Source organism: Tachypleus tridentatus, chromosome 3 (assembly GCF_004210375.1).
Source record: "Tachypleus tridentatus isolate NWPU-2018 chromosome 3, ASM421037v1, whole genome shotgun sequence".
Classification (NCBI taxonomy): Eukaryota; Metazoa; Arthropoda; class Merostomata; order Xiphosura; family Limulidae; genus Tachypleus; species Tachypleus tridentatus.
Genome location: NC_134827.1, coordinates 88385392 through 88404631, shown reverse-complemented (window position 1 = coordinate 88404631; position 19240 = coordinate 88385392). Strand labels below are relative to the sequence as shown.

Here is a 19240-nt window from a genome sequence, read left to right as displayed (position 1 = left end):
CAATTTTATTTTACGTAATTTACAAAGAAAATTGCGTTAAGGATTAATAGTGCAATATTATATATCTTTAACATTAACTAATTTATTATTATTCTCTTATATGAATTAACTTTACTGTCATCTAATCAGCAATTTAGTTTGTTTTATTTTGCGACATTTTACTATTACTTGGGCTTTCCTCCTTTCGAAGAACTTTGCACAACCTGCCACTTTATAAATGGAGCAAAGATATTTGCAATCTGAAAACGGAATAAAACAATACACACCAACTTGCTGCATATTGGAGATGCTACAATTATAGCTAGCTCAAACACCCCAAAACCAGTCCGTATTGAGTGGGCGTCGCACCTTTCTCTTCTGCCTACAAAAATAATTTTTTTCATATCACTGAACCTAGTCTAAATCAAAACAAAACATTTGTTTTGTCATAAAATATAAAAACTAAACACAATTATAATACGTGTTCTAACTACAATGACTAATTTGTGCAGATAATTACGTGATAAAATATAAAATGTTTTCGAATTGCAATGATTATTTTTAAGAAATCCATTTTTATTAATCTTACGGATTTCTGGTTCATTTTTATGGAAACAAATCAAGTTTATGTGTATCTTAATACATCGGTTTATATCAGAGTTCTCAAGTGAGCATATAACGGTTTAAGTTACGTTAACTATTGAATTAGTAATATCCAAATTAGGCAAGTATGGAGGTCACAAAAAATTTGAGATAAAACGTAAAATAAGGTAATCACTACAGCGTATATTCAGTTTCCTAATGTGGCTCAGAATTTTGATGGAAAATACTAAAGAATATGAGGAAGCTGACAAAATTATTGTTCTATATTTCATGCCTTAGCAACGTCTGCAGAATCGCCATTGTCGCTCTATTGAAATTAACCAAAAAAAGTTAAGTGAATACTTGTACTAAACTACACAGACAGAGATGGTTTGGTCGTACAACCAGAAAGAACACAGAGAAAATAACTGAAGCAGCACTGAAATGGATACTAAATAATTACAAAAGGTTTGTTTGTGTAGAAGTAAACACGAAACTACATGAAGGGCTATCCATTCTCTCCCCACCACGAGTATCGAAATCTAGTTTTTAGCAGCGTGAGTCCACAGACACACCGCTGTGCCACTGGAGGCAATTACAAAAGGAAAAAAAGAATAAAACTTAGAAGGAGATAGTAAACGGTGAGATCTATGGTATTGTAAAAACCTTTGGAAGGATATGTATCTTAATAAAAGGTTGAATGGAGTGAAATAAGTTAATTTAAGCTATGTGCAGCTTGGGAAAATAAATAAATAAGTAGTAATTAATATTCAATTACCAAGTCACTAAAAACCTTGCAATAACTAACTCTTCTTCCAAAACACTACAAACAGTGAAACTACCGTTGAGTAACACATTCACTGCCATGTTAATAAAGTAACAGCACTAAAAGACAAAGAAGACATATGTTTTAGTATGTCGTTACATATCTGAAACTTGACATTGTTAAGTTTTGGAAACTTTGAAGGTTTGAAGGAGAGTATATTGTTCTCATGGTGGTACAAACATTCATGGTAGTGCTCTAGAGGGTGACATATGTCATCACGGTAGTGTTTCAGAGAGTGACATCTGTCTTCATGATACTGTCTTAGGATATAACAAATATGTGTTCATGGCAGTGCTCTTGAGAATGGCATGTGTGTTTATAGCAGTGCTTTAAAGGGAGGAATATGTGTTCATAGCATTACTAGAAGCGGAGACATATTATGTGCCCAACGCAGTGAAATAGTTCATTTTACTATTAAACAGTTGCTATTATATCAGTTGACGTCAATTGAATACAAATCATAACCGATAACTGAAAGTTATTAGAGTACAAATTAAAGAAGTTTAAGGAATGTTTCTCAATACGCTCATTGTGATCGTATATTCCACTGATTTACTTCTTATAAACTAAAGAATGATCAATAACTGTTGTTTGTTAGATTATGTTACTGACAAAGAAGTGTGAGAAAAGCCCAAGGACATCTAAACTATAACAGTTAATCAGTCTCCTAATTTTAATGTTAGCTTTCAAATTATTTGTTCTATCGCTGTAACTTTTAGATAATGCTTTTAGTGTCTGTTGAGACGTTGTACATAAAACATTTTTCGGTCAAATTCTTCATTTCGTTTATATCTATTCTCTTATAGCTTATTTCTTATGGGCTACATGATGTTCATTTCCTTCTGTTTCTCATTTTTCATTCAATTTGTTTACAGTTGTTTATTACAGATTATATAACATTTCTACTGTAATTACCGTTATCTATTTTTGTTCCTCTGCTTACTGAAAATGGAATTGTAAAGATTCTGAAACGTCTAACAAATGATTCGTGTAATTACGTTCTTTGTTTTTCTTTATTATTTAAATACTTTTTTCCAAAAAATGAATCGATTATTCATGTACATCTACGACGATAGGGAAATGATTATCACAAAACTTATAGGACTATTAAAAAATTGGAAAACAAAACAAACGAACAAAATAAATATTTACATCAGTTTTTTTAACACAATACAACTCTGTCATTAACATCGAAGTTTCTTCAATTCAGTTGTTAATCGAAGCCCTCAAAACGCAATAGTATATCCGTGAAAAGACAGACAAATGTTCAGTCGAAACAAGTATTATGTTCCACTATCAATAAAATTCTTCCTTGTGTTTATAAATCATTGTTTGCTTACCTATTATACCATGGTTGTTAAAAGCACTCATTTGATGAAGAACTTAGATTGAAATCCCGACACAAGTATTATTTTTCATGAAAACACGGTTTATTTCAACTGCATTGCACTCCCCAAATTCATATCATTGCTGGACTTCAACCGCATTATTAACCTTATCAAACGGAATAACGAGAGGAAAACTGTTAGAAACGAACACGTACATTGTGTTAAATTAAAACAAGCAGCATAGTTCATAGTCAAGTCTCCCCTGACCATGTTACCTTCAACTATAGTAACATCACTATAAGTAGTAATCAGAAAACTGCACCAGCCTCGTGACTGGACCTTCAACTATAGTAACATTACTATAAGTAGTAATCAGAAAACTGCACCAGCCTCGTGACTGGACCTTCAACTATAGTAACATCACTATAAGTAGTAATCAGAAAACTGCACCAGCCTCGTGACTGGACCTTCAACTATAGTAACATCACTATAAGTAGTAATCAGAAAACTGCACCAGCCTCGTGACTGGGTTTATCTGTATCATCATCAAAACTCTGCTACGCCAATTATTTATATTCTCAGGAACCTTCGTACCGGAAATTAAAATATATACGTTTTTTTGTTTTATTTTAAGAGTAATGTTAATCAAGCGTATGATTTGCTTACTATTAAGTTGGAAAATATAGAACTCTCCATTTTCTATAACTATAACACCGGTGAACACCCTCTAATTTGAAACTCGAAGAACTGAAAAATGTTCAAGCAGTGAAAAAATCATAATCATTCGAACGATAAAAGGAAATCGAGTTGTTATTCTAAACAAAACTATGTTTTAAAATTCCTTGGCATTCTTATGATCGCACTTAGTTCAAACTTATAAATAAAGAATCATTGTTCCATACTTTACAATTCGAAAAAAAACTCGGTTTTCTGAGAACTTAAGCAATAAAAGTATTATTTCTGATTGTCACTATGTATTATCATTTATCTCAGGCAAACCTCAATTTATTATATTACGTTTTATAATTGAAATAGACTAAAACTGAGTTAAATTGTTATTTAGAGTTAGAAGTTAATTAAATGTCGATATGCATCAAATTTATAATATCTGTCAACAAGATTATTACACACAGTTTATAATTACAAATATATTTTAATATACAAAAATAATACAATTTATAATAGTGGTTATTGCAAATAATGATTTATATAAAAACGTTTTACAAGCTTACATACAATATTGAGTTTTCTATCTGGTCTGAAATTGGATATCTTATCGAGGGTTCACGATGAGCGAATTAATTTTGAGTTGATAACGGGTAACTAGCTAGCTCTGCGTCGAGTTTTTCACCGATGAAGTTATATAATGTTTTAGTAGTGTAAGACCAGAGGAAAGGCAGATAGTCATCACGACCCACCGCCAACTCTTGAGCTACTCTTTTACCAAAGAAGAGTGGGATTGATCGTAACATTATAACGCCCCACGGGTGAAAGGGCGAGCATGTTTGGTGTGACGGGGATTCGAACCCGCGACCCTCGAATTATTAGTCGAGTGATAGGAACATAATTGACCGAGATGTGTGAAAGCATCAAACATTCTGAAACATGTACTTGTTTGTAGTGACAATCATCTTGTAACCACTGGATGGTTTCAGATCATCTTAAACTGCATAAAATTATTATTTATTACAAATTAAAGAAACATTACCCATAAGATATTTAAATCTGGAACTAAATTAGTGATTTTTTTCGGCGTGTAATTAAAGTATGTTTTAAAAGATTAATTGAACGTTTTATTAAATTTTGTTTGACAGTAAGTACACATAAAAATCATTCTTCTATTAGGTGAAGTTGCTTTACTTAAAACCATAAGTGCTTTTAAGTACACATTTTTTATGAAATTGGTTAAGACAAAAGTCATTGGCAGTATAGGAACGTCTACTATTTGCATATAAAACTTAATTTTAACTTTGGTTTATATTTAGTTGTCACTCACCTGTCTCGGAAAAAATGGAGCTTGTAAAGAAACGCATGCAGCTATGCAGAAATTCCCATAGCACAAAGTGGCAAGAATATAGAACTGCTGTTTACAAAATGAACTGATTTTCAGTTTTTTTTGCCACAGTTGTATTTTTTCCCCTGAACTTTCTCCATGCTTTTCGTTCCTCCCAGTTCCAGAAGATGGTGTTTTATCTGTGTGCAAACTTACAGAAGCGAATTTGTGTTTTGTTTTTGCGGCTTCGTACTGAAATATTGTGAATGCTCGATTGAAGACGGGTTTTCCTTTCTCGGCATTGTTGATTTAACAGGTACGTTATACCACAAATTAATCTCTTTAGCGCTTCGTGTTCTGAAAAATTAACAAAAAAAAGAAGTACTAGAAATACTGATTAATTGATATGAAAAGCATCTGACCCATCGAAATTACGAAAAAAATGTTATATATTTTTTTGTTCGAAAACTAAGTTATTGTACTGAAGAAAAATGATAAGAAAACTTGAATTTTTTTTGTACGTATGTAAATATTAAAACTAAATACATTTATTTTGGCTAAGGACCTATCGTCCGACAACATGTAGCTATATCATTCTTCGTGACAGAACCCAGAATGTGAGTTTTTCATTAGTGGGAGTCAGGAGAATAAATTCTGCGTCATCCTTGTATTTGTCCTTAGTTGCTTCGTTAATTTAAGCTTGCAGTGAGAAAATGGTAGTTAACATCAAACGAAACTAATAAAAAAGTGATGACTAATTGAAATAATAAACCAATTTACTGTAGCCGACATAATTATTGTAAAAATCAAACTATGTGAAGGTTGTGATTTTTCCACATGAATTGGCTTACAAAAAAAATGCGATAGATAATTCTTCAATCTCTACGTTTATCATTCAGCACAAAAGAAGTCTATACAGAACACATAATAATAGCGAATTTCTATGACTAGCAATTAAGAAGTTTTAGATCTATGAAACAACAAATATGAACGGAAGGAAGCTATTAGAATTCATAGAAGAAAAAAATGTGGTATTACTAAACAATAAAACACTGACGTATACATCATACGAGTAGGAAACAGTATGTTTATGTTTCCTCGATATAACCAAAAATTTGTAAAATTTAGAATAGAACAAGATGTTTATAGCGAACACTTGCTAATCTGGAATGTCTTTAAATTCATCCTCCATAAAAATAAACCCTACGAAACCGAAAAATATAATTATAAAAAATGCAAACTGGGACAAATATAAATTACTACTAGATAAACAACTAAAAACATACTAGATACTCTACTACAAAAAAAAAAACATACCAGATCAACTACTACAAAAAACATACTGGATCAGCTACTACAAAACACATACTGGATCAGCTACTACAAAAACATACTAGACCAACTACTACAAAAACATACTAGACCAACTACTACAAAAACATACTAGACCAACCACTACAAAAACATACTGGATCAACCACTACAAAACATACTGGATCAACCACTAAAAAACATACTGGATCAGCTACTACAAAACACATACTAGACCAACTACTACAAAACATACTAGACCAACTACTACAAAACATACTAGACCAACCACTACAAAAACATACTGGATCAACCACTACAAAAACATACTGGATCAACCACTACAAAAACATACTAGATCAACTACTACAAAACATACCAGACCAACTACTACAAAACATACTGGATCAACCACTACAAAAACATACTGGATCAACCACTACAAAAACATACTGGATCAACCACTACAAAAACATACTAGGTCAACTACCACAAAAACATACTAGATCAACTACTACAAAAACATACTAGATCAACTACTACAAAACATACTAGATCAACTACTACAAAAAACATACTAGATCAACTACTACAAAAACATACTAGATCAACTACTACAAAAAATGTTATCTTTACAGTCACGAATCAAACGGATATTGTTTCATACTATCAACCATTATCAAATGCCTCACCAAAATAATCAAAGAAACAATACCTACACAAAAATACTTAACAATGAATGGCACATGGCAATTACACACAGTGCAAATGGTGTGCCCACAACTAAATCACAAAACAGATCCGAAACAAATCTGGACTCATCTGATACCATTCAGATATGAATACTCTACTCATTTTTAAAACTAAGCAAACCAGTTTGTAAGAAAGGCAAAGAATTGAACAAACCATTTTTTTCAATAATTATAAGTAACATTAAAACAAAAAACTACAAATGAAACAACTACTACACAACAGCAAATATGATAAAAAAATAACAGTAACAAAAGTTCAACCACAACAAAGAACAAAGCTCCAGAAGAAGATAGCATACAAGTAATACTCCTTTACAAGGGTATTATAAATTTTAAACTTATGATTTAAATCAGGATACATCCCAGTTTTTTGTAAGCAATCAAGCAAACCAAATATTTATTGTCCAGTCACCCTTACCAGCAAAATAGGAAAAAAAATATTAAAAAGAATAATCAATAACAGACTATTCACATTTCTCGAAATAACTTCTAAAATTACCCGAAGAACAAAATAGATTCAGAAAGTTCAAACAGACAACTGGCCATCTAGTCAGACTCAGAGAATCTATAACAAAGAAAAATGCACTGTCGCATGTTTTCTCGTTATCAAGAAATCATTCTACACAGAATAACATAATGGTCTGAGGTTCTATATCTCGGAACTGGAACTTCCGTGAGGTATAATTCACTGGGAAGCAGAAAATACAAAATAGATGCAAAAGAAACCTTCTTTGAACCTTCTATTCCAGAGACAGATGCCCCACAGGGAGAGGTGGTTAGCCCCATTCTATTCATCATATACATAAAAAGTATGCCCATAAACGATCCAAGTCATGGGTATTCGTCGCAGTTAATAGATAATGTAGCGCTTTAGAAAGGTGCTCCCACCCCATCTATCACAGCTACAAATATCCAACCTCAATTAAATAGAACGCCAGAATACTGCCATAAATATCGTATCAAGATCAATGCATTTAAGAAACAATTAGTCATTTTTGCAAAATTAACTGAATACAAAAGAAAATTGCCAGAACTATGTATAAATGAAGAACTTCTCCAGGTTAAAACATCAGCTAAATTCTTAGGTCCACCATATGACACAAAATTAACTTGGATTGAACACATAAATATTATAAAAACCAAAGTTTGGTAGTAAACGAACTATTCAAGGAGTCTAACAGGTAAAAAACAGCTACCAGTAATAAAACAGGAAGCACCAACATGGATAACTACAGCACTAAGACAAATTAAAAGTAAATTACAAACACTACAGAAAACACTGCTTACAACAGCATACAGAGTGTCTAAATCAACTTCATGAGCATTTATACACAAATATGAAAACACTAACTGATAAATTATTTCGCGAAAAACTGGTAAAGGAATGATTTACTACGTGAACTCGGCCGTTTCTGCACACATGATGAAAAGTTTGTTTGTTTGTTTTTTGAATTTCGCGCAAAGCTACTCGAGGGCTATTTGCGCTAGCCGTCCCTAATTTAGCAATGTAAGATAAGAGGGAAGGCAGCTAGTCATCATCACCCACCGCCAACTCATGGGCTATTCTTTAACTAACGAATAGTGGGATTGACCGTTACATTATAACGTCCCTACGGCTGAAAAGACGAGCATGTTTGGCGCGACGGGTATGCGAACCCGCGACCCTCGGATTACGAGTCGCACGCCCTAACGCGCTTGGCCATGCCGGGCCAGTGATGAAAAGTAGGACTAAACACTTCTCTCCCTTTTATATTTATATTAGAAGTAAAAATAAATTATGAACAATGAAAACTGGACAAAAATATTATTTATAATTTTAATTTACAATGAAAATATTAAAATATGGTTTATATAAGTATATACCCTTGCCGAAACTTAAAATTATTAAAAAATTGCGAAAAATATGACTGGAACTTTCGTGTGGTGTGGAATTCACCACAATCAAATACAATGCACTTGTATTTAACACATGAATATCAGTATATATATATATATATAGTTATCGATATGGACTTGGCCCTGCGAAGGGTAAGATTAAAATGTTAGACTGTCTAAACTCTGACCCTCTTATTGTAATTAAATAAATATTGAACAGATATCAGTCAAGTGCAGGAGGAAGAAAGAGGTCTTCAAGAACTCTACCTAAACCAACAACAAGAGAACAAGAGTAGAGATATCAATAGAATGTTTATTGAGACTTTAAGCTACATATGCACAAACTGTAATTCACAGATAAACATTTATTGACATTTGACCTGTCGTTATCTGAAAACAGCAGAAACCAAGCAAGCGTTTTCCAACTACACGTAAATACAAAATACAGCACAACAAAGCGAATATTATGTTAGTTTTAAAGTATTATTTCTAATTACTACCTACAACTACTATAGGTCTTTTCTAGTCCACTAGAAGTAATAATTTTTATAATCTGCTGAGGTATGTACTAAAACAGAAGTTCTACATTTTCACTGGCAATATTTGTGCACTCAATGATATTTATGAATAATCAACAATAGCAACAGCTACGTTTTATAAAATTACATTTTAAGTTATTTCGAAGATTGCGGTGTTATACTTGGCACTTACATAATGTTCATATTCTGACAAAAAAATATGCAAAACTATTTAATTAAGTTTGCTATACTGACGAAACTGCAAGATTTAATTATTTAAATGACTTGTTGGTTTTCAGTATATTAACTCATGTCACAACTATTTTAAGGAGTAGTTGTAATATACCTTCTTGGTATTTCATTTGGGCTTATACAATGATCCTGTCACGAAAATGGCATTTTGTGACTAAAAAAATTTGTGTAATCGTCTTTACTTCTGGAATATTCTAGCATAACATAAAGTTAAATAACTAAAGTAGTTCGGTACCTAATTGTAGATGAAACATTACTGATATAATACTTCTCATAGTAATTTTATCAGATAATGGAACTCATCCGCATAAAAACCTTAACATAAGCTGCTTTACTTTTTTATAGATTAAGAGCTGAATACTCCAAACTCAGCATAGTAACAAGTACTTTTAGATTCATAATATGCAAAAAGAAAATAGTTCCAGATTTTTACCAAAACGACTTGACTTTTCTAATATATAAATTGAAGCCATCACTTACAAAATAATTAGTATACAAAAGGCTAGTATAATATAGTATATTTTGTGTTAATAAGAATTAACTCCCGATCACAACAGAATATGCACTTAAAATGATCTCCTAACTTATTGCACAACGTATTACAAAATTCCATCAAAATCTTATAAAAAAAAGTGTTTTTAAAAACCTAAATACCTTAGTAAATTTTAGCTATAGTAGCTAAAATTTAGCTACAATAAATAGCATTTTTCTTTAAGCCTAAATCAGTTAGAAAGTGTGTTATTTCTTCTGATAAAGCCGTAATTTCAAAATGTTGGCTCAAGTAAAACCAGTTATCTTTTCTGGAGTAATAGGTCTTATAACAGGCTTCATTTATCATTTTAACAATGAATACAACTCTCCAGGCTGCACTATAAATTCACAAAATGGTCAGTAGCTGCAAAATTTGCTTATACAAAATTAGCAGAATATGTATATCCATATATTTCGAACTGAAATCCACATTATCAGTGAAAGGTTCAATAACATATGACTTTTAAAACATTTGCACTGAATCTAACACATTTGTTTTAGGTACTTTTGTATTTTTATACCAACGAGAATAATGGATTTCATTCAAACCAATCAGATATGTATATATTTATATATATCTTGTCACATAACACAACAAAAACTGGAAAGGAATTATTTTTCATAACTAATACACTTAAAAAACTGTCATAAAAAGTTTTGCTCTTAAATACCTTTTATCAATTCCTTCGAGAACTTTAGAATAAGAAAATTCTATCCAACCTCTTTCAACATACTAGTCCCTGAAAATATTTGATCAACAACTTGAAAGAATGCAGCTCTAAAAGAATGCACTAAAAAACTTGCACCTTTCTACGTTAACATAACTTAGACTTTTAACTTGAACGTACTATCAACCACATGGAAGCTTATCTAGCGAGCTATTGGCTGAACCTTATCAGTAATCTCCACGTGGAAACAGCCTAAAGACATATTCATTATACAGGGTGTTCGGAAAGTCACTGTGTACTTATATACTCTTCAAAAAAAAAGCGCAAAAGGGATATTTTTTTATTTTAAAGAGAAATATATGTAATAACGTTACAAGCTCAAAGTATGTGATGTTACACGTGTTAAGGCACTAATTGTCAGACTAAAAGGACAATAAAAGTTGTGCACTTTGAAAACTGAGGAAAACAACAGATTTTTCGCCAAAACGCATTCGTGTCCAATAAATTTGTTTGAGAGATCTGCATGTTCTGCAAGTGCAACATGTGCAAAATCCCTATAAAAGTGACGGGTTCTCGGTTTCCATAGCTCAGTGTTAAGCCACCGACACGCAATACAGTTACGCCAAGACTGACTGAAGCACAACGCCATTGGTCGCTTGGAAGCAGGCGAATCTCGATCAGATGATGCCAGAGCTGTGTGTGTCCACCCAAGCACCATCACAAGGCTATGGAATCGTCACCAACAACATGGATCAACTCGTGACCGTCCACGATCTGGCAGACCTCGTGTGACCACGCCTGCACAAGATCGCTACATCCGGTTACGTCACCTTCGGGATAGGACCACCACTGCGACGTCTACTGCCTCAACTATGCCAGGACTGCGTAGGATTTCCGATCAGACCGTACGCAACCGTCTACGTCTCTACGAAATGCAGGAATCCGACCTCGACGTACAGTCAGAGGCGTCATCCTCACCCAGCAACATCGTCAAGCACGGCTTGAGTGGACTCGGGCACATCGGGTATGGCCTCATCGACGATGGAGGCATGTTTGGTTCAGCGATGAATCACGTTTTATGCTTCGTAGGCAGGATGAAAGAACCCGTTTTTATCGTCGCCGAGGTGAACGTTTTGCAGCAAACTGTGTGCAGGATGTTGATAGATATGGTGGTGGCAGCGTCATGATGTGGGCTGCCTTCGCCTACAATGCCAGAACAGATCTTTTGCACATCCGAGGGAATCTTACGGCTCAACGATACGTCGACGAGATTCTTAGGCCCCATATGCAACCCATCATGGTGAACGTCAACGACGTTTTTCAACATGACAACGCCCGTCCTCACACAGCCCGACTCACCACTGTCTTTTTGAGACACCACAACATCAACTTTCTTCCCTGGCCCTCCAGATCACCAGATTTAAACCCCATCAAACATCTTTGGGACGAGTTGGACCGACATCTGCGACGGCGACAACCTCAACCGCAGACTCTACCTCAGCTTGCAGCAGCTTTGCAGGCTGAGTGGACAGCCATTCCACAGGATTTGATTCGTCATCTCATCGCTTCCATGGGTAGGAGATGCCAAGCAGTTATTGATGCTCACGGGGGGCATACTCGTTATTGACGTTGAGTGACGTAAAACTTCAACTAGTGAGCGTGGACTTCGCCTTTGCAGACTTTGGATGCTCAGCAGTGAATGTGCAAAGTTTCACACATGTCATACAGAACTACCCGGAATAAACTTGTTAACAATTTGTCTCAAATTTTTCCTTTTGCGTTTCTTTTTTTGAAGAGTATATATTTATTAACAGACATGTTTCAATATAGAATACAGGAGGTTTGTTTGTTTGTTTTTAAAATTTCTCACAAAGCTACTCGAGGGCTATCTGTGCTAGCCGTAAAAGTGTTGGGACAAACTCAAAAATTAGATTTCAAACTACTTTCAAGACGTTCACATCGCCACGTGTGTCTGCCACTATCAAAACAGGATATTTATATTGTAAGTTTAGGCTAAATATTCCAAGCCCTCTCCGATTTTTCAGTGCAAGAGATTCGGACGTTCAAAGATCTATTGTCGTGGAACTTTAATGTGTACTCGTTGTGGTGGCAATAAACACGGCGCCTACAAATGCGAACTTGAATCATACTGTGTCAACTGTAGTGGTTCATACCCCTCTTACTTTCGTTCTTGCCCTAAGTTGGTGGTTGGATCAGAAAGAGGACAACGTATGGAGACTACAAATAATATCTGTTATCCAGAGGCTCTGAAATTAATGTCTCACACTCCATCTTAGACACACGCTGCTGCACTCTGTTCCACTGCTACAGTGAGAAGGCAAACAGATCTCTCCATGACTCCAACAGAGTAATTTTAAATCACCTCAAGAGTCTTTTGTCCTTCATGATTAAGAGAGTAGACGAAGCAGTGTTTACTCACATTTCTGTTCCCATTACTTCTTCCGGTGGCTCCCATGATCCACTTCCTTTGGCTCCCAGTATTAACGTTTCCTCGGGTCTATCTTCTTCTCCAGCCTTGAGATGCAGAACGATCATTTGTTCACACTCCTAGTCGCTGGAATCTTATTCCAATAACAGAGACCTGCCCAATCGACCCAGGACAGGATCCATGGATGTCGATAGACCTTGTTCTAATAAGGAGAATAAAGAAAAAGACGTGGTCAAAAACAGAAAGGGTCTCCACCCAATTGGTCTACACATAAGTAAAAATGGCCACTTTGATACAGTGGAACTGTTAAGGTTTACGTTCTGATCTGGATGACATCAAAGCACTAATTGCTTCCTATCATCCTATGTGTCTTTCTTTACAGGAAACATTTCTGAAACCTGATGATACAGTTACCTTTAGGCAGTTTTTTTTTATACAGAAATGACAGGTTGTGTGATGGACGAGTGCAAGGAGTGGTGACACTGCTTGTCAATCAGCATGTTCCTGTCCTGTCTTTGCCACTTGACACACCCTTGGAGACCGTAGCAATTCGTGTTTCCTTGGGTCGTACTATCTCTATTTGCTCTCTCTACTAGAGTCCTACGATCAATCAGACCTCGATTCTCTCATTGAACAGTTGTCAGCTTCCCTTCTAATCCTGAGGGAATTTAATGAACATAATCCCCTCTGAGGAGGTGCTGATATTGACGAGAGAGGTCGCTATGTAGATTATATGCTCTTGGACCATAACCTGTCTTTCTTCAGTACTGGTTCTTATGCTTATTTTCATGCACTTAGTCAGTCTTTTACTGCTATAGGTCTTTCTATTTGCTCCCCTTCACTTTTCACTTACTTTTCTTGGATAATCAACGGTAATTCACGGGACAGTGATCATTTTCCTATCATTTTGAGAGAGACTGGCCGTGGTCGATGCCACCCGACCCGCGTGCCTCGGTGGAAGATAGACCAAACTAATTGGCCCTTTTTCACTGCTCTCTTTGAATTTGATCTTCCCATCGTCTGTAAATTATCGATAGATTACTGTATGACAGCAGTAACTGACTGTATTGTCCAAGCAGCTTCTTAATCTTTAACTAAAACTTCGACACGGTATCCTCGACTGTGGTGGAATCCTGCTTGCCACATAGCACAGAAGGCTCAGAAATGGGCCTGATATACCGTTTGTAGATATCCCACGCTTTCGAACTGCATTGATTTTCAGCAAGCCCGTGCACATGCTCAACAGGTCAGACTTCAATGCCAGAAGAAATCTTGGATTAAATTCACAACCACCATCTCTTCTACCACCATTTTCAATATCATATGGAACAAGATTCCGATGGCCAGGAAGTTGCTGATGCCCAGAGCATCGTCGATACTTTCGGCGAAAGCTTTTGCCAGTTATCTCGCACTTACACTTCATCCTTCACCTTCTTATCCATCAAGACTCAAGCAAAGCAATCGCCTCTTTCCTTTCTGGTTGATCGTCTTTATGACTATAATCGCCACTTTACACTGGTGGAAATCAAGTTGGCTCTTCATCAGTCTGGCAGTACATCAGTCAGATCCAATGGCATGCACTACGAGATGTAATTCGTATTGCGAGAAACCAATTTGAAGTAAAACGTATCTCAGGACTGCTGCTATGGGTATTAAAACGTTTACTAACAAAGCAGAGAACAAACCTTTCGGCCTTCTTACGTCATCTTCAGGTTAACAAAGTAAACGACTTTGTTGTTGTTTTGAATTAATTACAAAGCTACACAATGGGCTATCTGTGCTCTGCCCACCACTGGTATCAAAACCCGTTTTTTAGCGTTGTAAGTCCACAGACATACGGCTGAGCTACTGGGGGGGGGGGGCTAGACAACTTTTAACCTGAAGATGACCTATGAACGTCGAAACGTTGTTCTCTGCTTTGTTAGTAAAAGTATTAATACCCATATCAGCTGTCCTGAGAAACACACGAGATGCTGCACTATCTCTTTCCTTCTATTTTTGCTCTTCTTCTGGTTATTTTTAACTGAATCTGGCAGGAGTATGTTTTCCTGATGCGTGGCACCTGGCTATAGTCCTACCTTTCTTAAATATTGGGAAGGATCCCAAAATTCCTTCAAACTACTGTCCATTTACTTTGACGAGCTGTCTCTGTAAGATCTTAGAGAGGATGGTTAATGCTCGTCTTGTTAGGTTCCTCGAACCATACAACCTTCTCTCGCCCACCCAGTGTGGGTTCCAACGACAATGTTCCACTGTAAACCACGTGATTCGACTTAAAACGTCAATCAGAAAAGCCCTTCTCAAACAACAACTTCTTGTGTCAGTAGTCTTTGACCTTGAGAAGGCTTACAATACTACGTGAAGTTATGGCATTTTGCGAGACCCTCACTCATATGGGTTGCATGGCCATTTGATAATTTTTATCAAAACCTTTTGATGAGCAGGCGATGCCAAGTCTGTGTGGGTTTGACACTTTCCCGTTCTTTCCTACAAGAACTTGGGATCCTTCAGGGCTGTATCTTGAGTCTTACACTTTTCAGTATAAAGATTAATCCCATCGCTGGACAACTCCCTCCTACTGTTACATGCAAGTTATTTGTCGACGACTTCTACATCGCGTGTCAGTCGCCAAACATAAGGTTTACTGAACAACAGTTTCAGACTGCCCTCAGTCGTTTACTGAAGTGGATCACAGCAAAAGGTTTTAACTTTTCTCTCTCTAAAACCGTTTGCATGCACTTTTGCTGCCAACGAAGTATTCACCTTGATCTTGAACTCTGTGTTGGTGAAGTTGCACTTCCGATGATTCCTGAGGCAAAGTTCTTGGGGCTTATCTTTGACCTTAAGCTGACCTTTATATCACACATCAAGCAGCTACGAAGCAAGTGTACGAGGACACTGAACATACTACGTGTCCTCTTTTCTACCTCTTGGAGAACAGATTGATGTTCTATACTAAAGATCTATTGTGCTCTCATTCGATCAAAATTGGACTACGGGTGTTTGCTCTATGGCTCTGCCAGGACCTCAGCCTTGAAGATGCTGGACCCCGTTCATCATCAGAGGTTTTGGCTCTGCACGGAGGCTTTCTGTACTTTGCCGATTGTTTGGCGCAGATAGCCTAGTTGCTTAACGCCATAAAATGCCAAACAATCAACTTAATATACAATGTTAAACACCATTTTTATCAAGGTTTTTTTTTTGTGGATTGCTATTAAATTAATTTCATCTAACATATATATAAGTATGTACATTCAAGCAGAACCCTTATGGCATGGCCCTGATACAAGTACATGGAAATTGTAGTAAAGAAGGATAAATATTTTCATCTCGGCTCATTCATTGTCAACGAGGATCAGTGAAGCATTACCATGGAGTTGAAGTTCAAATTTTGAAATATCATAGAAGAATTAGCCCTTCAGGCTAAAAATTAGGCGCTTCAAAATGTTCGCAAACTTGATCCTTCTGCGCGAAATTGTGTCATTGGACAGTGGAACTTGCTTAACCTTTTTGGCGGCATCCGTTCCAAGCATAGTTTCAACAATGATTGCTGACGCTAACGCAATGACTGGTTCGACCTCCGTATGCGCTTTCTTGCGTTTTGCCAACAATTGACATCTGACAGGTGACTATAACTCATACAATACATGTTTCTTCATGTTGATAATAAATTAATTAATTAGTCCTAAAAAGGAAAGTGAAAGCTAATGAATTAGTTAATTTATAACTAAATCATCCTATCACAAAGTACAGAACATGTTTCTAGGCAATAGTGTCTCAACAAGAATATATTTAATCATTAATTCCCTAGTTAATTAAATCATTTATAACTAAATCATCCTAAAAGGACAGTTAACACTAATTCGTTTATAATTAATTCTTCGTTAAAAAAGATGGTTAATGCTAATTTACAAGTTAAGTTAATTTCCCCTCCTTAAAAGGCTATATCTTGATCAAGTGATTAAAGATTTTCACTGATGTAATAAAATATAAAAAAAAAATTTAACACAAAAATTATATATATATTTACCATACATACAATACATGCCTATAGGTTTAAACTGCCGTAAAAAGAGCAATATCTTGCAATAATTAAAACATATAATACAACAGTGTACATCACAAATAAAATGATTATTATGCAACAAATCTCTTGCAAATTTGCAACAAAATAATTTGTTGAAAAGTTATCAATATTTACATTTCATTATGTTAAAATCAATATTTTTAATTAAAATGATATATTACTAACTTACTGTATTCGTCCACTTTCTAAGTAATCAATTATCACCTCCAAATGCACATAAACTTGTGAAAGTTATTTAAATGATTTGTAGAACACTGTTTCAAATATCATACATAACCAATAATCACCCCTACATCTAAGTGAACGAGTTACTGATTACTAATATTTAAAATACCACAACTTTTATACTGTCTATCACGAAACACACATACAAATGTCTGCATGTCGTTTCCAAGTTCATAAAACTAACAAACCCTTATCTGATGTCTACAACATAAATAGTTATTTGTGACAATATATTACCAAATGTAAAGCTTAGAAATATTGACGTCACCAATACACAGATTATCAAAGCTATTGTTTACAACTTTCAAAATGTCTAAGGTTAAGACACAAACAGTCAATTGCACACACATAATATAGAAACAGAAGTTTAAGAATTAGAAAGGTCAGACACAATCAGTCTAAACACTGATGTCAAGACAAGATTGTTTTGAAGGCGATCACGCATACAGTGTGAGGCTATTGCCTGGTCAGTCGATAAACTTTGATTAGTCACATTGAAAAAAGCATTACATGCTCCTTTCTACATAATTTAAAACCTTATGTGTATTTAAACTTAGCTAGACTAAGATTATGTGTTAAATAGAGGTAATTCTGTGGACTTACAGCACTAAAATCATGTGTTTGATTTCTAATGTGGCTTGGCTTTATAAAGAAAGAAACGGCAAAGAAATATATTTCCAATCACGTTTTTGGGTAACTTTTCAAAATATTTAAATGAAACTGGCCTTAATGTTTGAGGATGGTTTTGATGTATGCTCCAATGACTGTCTTGAAACATTTTAGCCTTAGAGTATTACTGAAATAAAGTAGAATCTAATAATTATTAAACATTTTTACAGTGTAAGGGATTTACTGTTATACATTTAGTTGAATGCATGTAACGTATATTGATAAACGTGTATTGCGCAAGTCCCGCTTGTTCTCTAAATTTGTAAAACATTCTCGAGAGTAAGAATCAACAATATATGTTTTACAAAAGCACTGGCATATTTTTGAATGTTGTTTAACGCTCGAGAATCTCGCTTTATTGGTATAAAAGCTAGACAAGAGACAGTAGTAGAATATTGTTAGTCGTTACTGTCAGTATATTACAAGACCGGAAACTACAATTGTGATTGACGCTTATTAATCTGAATACTATAGAATTTGACAAAGAACGTTTATAGATTTCGAAAATTATAATCCGTTCGACTTCAGTGAATTAACTTTGGAAGTTAACATTTATTCTAGCATTTCTACAAAGACATTAGATATTGTCGTCAGAGAAAGCTTACTTAAGCTTCAAGCAAGCTAGTCGTCAAAAGAAATGACAATTGTGTGAACAAAGAATTAATTCGCTTTCTGTGAACGTCAATAAAAGATTCAGTTGCAGACCAGATAAAAACTCAGTACTGTTTGTAAGTTTATCAAACTCTTGTATGTAAACCATTATTTGTAATAACCATTATTATAAGTTGTATTGTTATTTGTATATTAAAATATATTTATTTTAAGAAAGAAAACTGTGTGTATCAATCTTGTTCGCAAATATAATAAATTTCATACATATTGACATTCAATTAATATTTAAATTCAAATTAAAGTTTCCAGCTATTTGAAATTTTAATACACACACTTAGTAGTCACTTTATTAGGTACAACTATCTAGTACCAGATAGGATCCCCTTTTTGCCTCCAGAACAGCCTAAATTCTTCATGACACGTATTTAACAAGGTGCTAAAAACATTCCTTAGAGCTTTAGGTCCATTCTGACTCGATAGCATCACGCACTCCTTGCAGATTTGTTGGTCACACATTCATGCTGCGAACCTTCCATTCGACCTCATCCAAAGGTTCTTTACTTGATAGCTGGGGACTGTGCAG

At 35.0% G+C, this 19240-nt stretch overlaps 1 long non-coding RNA gene across 1 annotated transcript; it reads right to left on the bottom strand.

The window, feature by feature from the left end:
- Positions 1-266: 266 nt before the first annotated feature.
- Positions 267-10779, bottom strand: LOC143246131 (uncharacterized). Its single transcript, XR_013025810.1, has 3 exons — positions 10619-10779; positions 4712-5065; positions 267-361 (listed from the first exon to the last, which is right to left on the bottom strand). It is a non-coding gene; the product is annotated as an uncharacterized LOC143246131 (long non-coding RNA).
- Positions 10780-19240: the final 8461 nt, after the last annotated feature.